This window comes from Xyrauchen texanus, chromosome 18, assembly GCF_025860055.1.
Source record: "Xyrauchen texanus isolate HMW12.3.18 chromosome 18, RBS_HiC_50CHRs, whole genome shotgun sequence".
In the NCBI taxonomy this organism is placed as follows: domain Eukaryota; kingdom Metazoa; phylum Chordata; class Actinopteri; order Cypriniformes; family Catostomidae; genus Xyrauchen; species Xyrauchen texanus.
The window spans coordinates 19,007,156-19,012,866 of record NC_068293.1 but is presented as its reverse complement, the minus strand read 5'-3'; positions in this window follow the sequence as shown (position 1 = coordinate 19,012,866).

Genomic DNA, 5,711 nt, shown 5'->3' with positions numbered 1-5,711 from the left:
GGGATGTTACCCTTAATCATTGTTTGGGTGTCATTTGTTAATTATTTTGTTTAAAGGAATATGCTGGGTTCAATACAAGTTGTTTAAATTTACAGCATTTGTGGCATAATATTGATTACCACAAAAATTTAAATTGACTTGCCACTCTTTAAAGGTGAAAATCTGGGTTACAGTCACTTACTTACAATGGGAATGAGGTTACACTTACGAAGTGAATGGGGCCACTTCGAAAGCATTAAAATACTCAGTTACAAAAGTATTTGATGCAAGATGTAAAACATAATTTGTGTTAGTATGATTTTACTGTAAAATAAAAAAAATCACTTACTAACCTTTTTTGTTTAACGTTATATCCAATTTGACAACTTTGTTGCCATGGCAATGTAATGTTGTAAACCCTAAAACGACCATAAAAACGTTGATATAAACAATTTGCAGCTCAAATAATGCAATAAAGTTTTAACAGAAGAATTAATGTAAGTGCTTTTATAAATTATAAGCATTTAATACATTTGCCCCATTTACTTCATATTAAGTTCCTCCCAGTAACCTCTGTTTTAATTACGAAAGTAAACAAATATTTTTTGTGGTAATCAACATTATGCCACAAATGCGGTCCACTGAGCTCATCTTATAATGGCCCCGGAAATATTCCTTAAATAGGCACTATTGTTATTTTCAAATTTGAAAGCGTATGAAAACAATGTTTTAAATGTGAAAATGGGTTCTAATTGCATCTCAGTTTAGCCTGTGTCAAAGGACATCTATTATGATATTATGTTGGACACTACAGTATAACTAGATAAATTCATGTGTAAAATCAGGTTAATTCCCCTCTAATTTAGTTAATTTTGTGCAATATTTAGATTATTAAAAAAATATTTGTACTATTTTGTTTATTATTGCATAATATACCAATACTCATCACTTCTAGGAGACTCTGACATTTCATATGCAAATAAGGGGTCAAATTAAACCAAAATATTAGCATTACTGTAAGTTTACTAAATTACTCTTCAAACAAGGTTTCATAAAATATCTCAGACTGCAAAATGTAAATATACGCTCAGTGACCACTTTATTAGAACATTAGAATCATACCATTATCTAATCAATCAATTGTGTGGCATCAGTGCAATGCATAAAATTTGCAGATAAGGGTCAGGAGATTCAGTTAATGTTCACATCACCCAACAGAATGGGGGGAAAATGTGATCTCAGTGATTTGGACCGTGCCAGATGGGCTGAGTTTTTCTGTACTGCTGATCTCCTGGGATTTTCACGCACGAATGGTTCGAGCTGACCGAAAGGCTATGGTAATCCTGATAACCCCTCTGTACAATTGTAGTGAATAGAATAGTCTTATCAATAAGGCGTCTCCATCCACAGAACTGCCAAACTCTGGACGTTATTTTTAGTTCTGGGGTAAATTATAGAGACTGTTGTGCCTGAAAATCCCAGGAGATCAGCAGTTACAGAAATACTTAAACCAGCCCATCTGGCATGAACAATCATGCCACGGTCCAAATCACTGAGATCACCTTTTTTTCCCCAATCTGATGGTTGATGTGAACTTTAACTGGAGCTCCTGACCCATATCTGCATGATTTTATGCATTACACTGCTGCCACATGATTGGCTGATTAGATAATCGCATAAATATGTAGGTGTACATGTATACCAAATAAAGTGGTCACTGAGTGTATGTTCATTATATATTTCAATATTTGAAGTTGTTCAGTGCAACCAATTTATCTCCATCTAACATCACCAACAGCTTTATGTGTTGTGCAAGTGCACAGCATTAAATGTGTGACGTCGGGAAATCGGATACAATATGACTCAGGGCAGGGATGGAGCTTACCAGAAGTATTGTTTATATGTATTTTGACTTATTTTTATGTATTGTGAAGGTACACTTCATTTCCAGGAATGAATGACGACCGGACCAACTGGTATGGGATCAGCCCTGTACAACAACACCATCAGGCATCAGCAGGAGTATGTGTGATCAACAACTGCCTGCTTTTGCATGTGCACTTGTGCCTCGTTATCATTGAATGATCAGCAGGCTCACAAGAGCTCCAGCTTATTCTGATGACCTTACATAACACTCTAACACATTAATCACAATATGCCAACATTTACTAATTACTTCATGTATTCAAGTAATCAGACTCCTTCAGCTGCATTCGGTCTCATTTCAGACAAACATGTTCAGCTTACCCTTGTGTTTTCTTATCATTACTTATTTTCTGCACATTGTGCATGTCCAAAGGATGAATGGTCCCTTTGAATCTAAATTATGACCTCATGTTTCTTTATCAGAATGTTAGCTGATATCAAATTTTATTGATGCACTAGAGGAACTGCTATAATCCAGAGTGAAATACTGGATACAGAAACAATGTGATTCAAGTACATTGAAATAAAACAGATCAACTGGCCTTATAGACAGCACAGTGATTAAGTGGGCGATGGAGCATAGATGCTTGCTCTCTTTTATCAATGCTAGATCTGAAAATATGACATTATCACAGACCATCTACTTATTTTTTACTGGTCTCCACAATACAATGACTTGGAGGGCAAAAGGCGGTCACTGTGCTGTAACTTACCGACCAGTGTGGGGCAGCAATACACTCAAGCACATTTTTGTTTGTTGACTCATTATTTAGACCATTACATTGTTATGATGTTATATTTCTGGGAAATAACATCACATATGTAGCAGAAAATAACTTTGGTGTGAAAATGTTTATTTGAAATGTAAATGTGGGTGAGATCATGGGTGAGAGACTTTGAAAGTGATGACATAAGCAAACAGTAATGTCCTTTTTCTAACTGACATTTATAGGGGCTTTGAGATTGAACTCCACAAAAGTAAAGCAAATGAAATAAAATGCATGTTTCCTCTGGATTTGTCAAGTTTTCTTTCATAAAACAAGACCGTCCTGCAATATTTACAAATTTACGTTTTAATTGTGCTTACATTTGCTTTTTAGAACTATCGTTTAGCAGAAAAACAAATGCCTTTCATCATTTCAAAATAAGAGTACCTGGCTTGTTTTTACTTAAAGTTATACGCCAAATCTTGTTTCTGGTATTTATTGGAATTTTGGTTGAAAAATAAACTATATTTGTGATTTTAGTCATTTTGGACTCTGTGCCAGTCATAGTAAGGAAAGAATAAGAATTATTTTGTAACATTATATAAATCGATTTTTAAAAACTATCGGCTGATTAATCGGTTATCAGCCTTAAGCCCTCTATACACTATTTTTACAGACTGTTCGATATGAACGCATTGAGATCGTCATGGCACACTGTGCGACATTATCTCAGATTATATACATCATATACGTATACACATCCTAGCCAACTGTGTTCCCAGTCGTCCTGATCAGTGAACATGACTCACGTTACGGGAGTGTTGCGGAATAGAACCTTAACGGTGAGATTTGCCCGCCACGGAGGATCATTTGTTTATTTATTTTTCCTGAAAGTCAGTACATCACCATTTCCGTTGCTCCAATCCCACTCCATCACGAGCATAGGCTAACAAATAAAAAGAAAGATGGATTTTGTCAAATAGGCCTGTAATAAATCTAAAATACAGATCACAATTACAGATGTTGAGAATGAACGCGAGTGGGGGAGGTAGCTTGAATAATTAGCTACCACAAGCAAAGATTCATTTTGGAAATAAAAATACTTGTTGGCTGGAAAATGACAAACTTCTCCGCTCTCATATAGAAAACAAAAAGGTTGGTTATAGTACATCGTTCTTTTTGAGATTAGTAACCTAGGCCACACATTATTTCGAAAATTCATGTAGGAGAATAATATATCGCTTGCAAATTCCCGATGGATGATGCACAAACATGACATAGATTTCTATAATTGCATCCAATTGTATCTGTTGATTTGTATTAAAACATCACCTAAATACTTAATTAACAGTAATAATTAAGTTATTAATTAATAATTAACAGTATGAATTGTTAAATCTTTCTATTTTATTTTATTTATTTATAAATAAAATTGGAGTGGTGTGAATCTTAACAAAAGAAGTTTACAGATGCTTAAATAAAATGTAAAATAGTAATTAAATAAAGTTGTAAAGAAATGCTTGATAAATTCAACAAAATAAATAAATGTATGAAAAAAATAATAATTTCAGGTATATAAACTCCTCACCTTACTGAGAAATGTGCGTTTTTAAACCATAATCGGTCACTTTTGTGTTTGTGAAGAGCAGTGATTAATGTGCAAAAGTGAATGATATTTATACGCATTAAGGGTCTTTCATCTGACTTACGTCAGCGCGGCAGAATACACTGAAGTCTATGAAGTGACGTCACACCAAAGTGTTTTCACACTCACCTTTTTGCTTCACCAATAATGTCTTTGAGTGTACTAAGCAACAAGAAATGTTTAAAAACTGTCCAAATTTGTGAAGAGACATTGAATGTCTCATAATTTATTTTAATTAAGTATTACCTTATCTATAAGACATCAGTTATTGAACTAATTAAAATTCACCTAGAAAACACTTCAACCTAAACATGAACGAGTCCTTTTATTACTTTCTGCTATCAAAGCAATTGCAAGCTTTTTCTCTCTCTTCCAAATACATGTTTTCAATGTTTATTGTGAACAGCTGCCTCTTTTTTACGTGGCAAACTCATAAAACACTCTGTGACGAAGACGCAAAATCAAATGACAATTGTCTCAGCATCAGTCTCTCTTGATGCGTTTGATTACGCACAGGCAAGTTTAAGTTGATGCGGACCAGGAGGAAGGTTTGAGTTGTTGACTGATTTTTGTTCAGTTAATTTTTTACGTGTTTTGTTCATTTTTTAATCGTATTTGTTTTTTGTAATGTGTTTTTCATACGTCGTGTTTTAGTGGCCTCCGCTGTCACTGCGGGGGGCGGGGACATTAATCTGCTTCGTGTGGTGTCTCTGTTGTTCATCTGTTCTCTTCATAAATAAATAAATGCATAATCTGCTATATGCTCGTCCTGTAAATTCATGATTAAAAATGAAAATGTTATCAAAAATAAAAGCTATTAAATGTCTTATTATCATTAAAATGTGAAATTTAAAATGACGGGTAATAATAGATTAAAATTGAAATTTTATGGACGGACAAGAAAGTCTAACACAAGACTTTGTCACTGTATGTGACTTTTCATTTGTAATTTTTTTTTTTTTTGCGTAGCTGAATTTCAAACAAGTAAACACTACAAGTTCTTGAAAAGGACAAATATTGATGATGGTTAGCTTATATACGAAATTGATGTGCCGTATAATTTTTTAGTCGTAAAAAGTGTGCCATGGCAACAGTGAAACCCTGATCTAGAGCGGTGGAAAGTTATGAAAGTGCGTCGGCCCACCGGGAAAATGTTCGGTATGCCAGATTACCAGTCCAGCCCTGGATGACATCTTTAGGATACCCGAAATATGTCTCGGATGGCAGAATCGTGGCCAAAATCGTTCAGTGTGCACCAGGATTTGTATCGGTATCAGCAAAGTCCACTATTGGCAGCCTCAAATCATGTGGTGTGCAATTTAATTTTTAAAAGCCCACATATTCCATGTAGTATCAATTGGCCCTTAAATTGTGTTCTGGTTATTTTGACCCAGACGACAATTTGTTTTATTTATTTTTTTTATTATTTTTTTTTTACTTAATCCAGTTGTAAT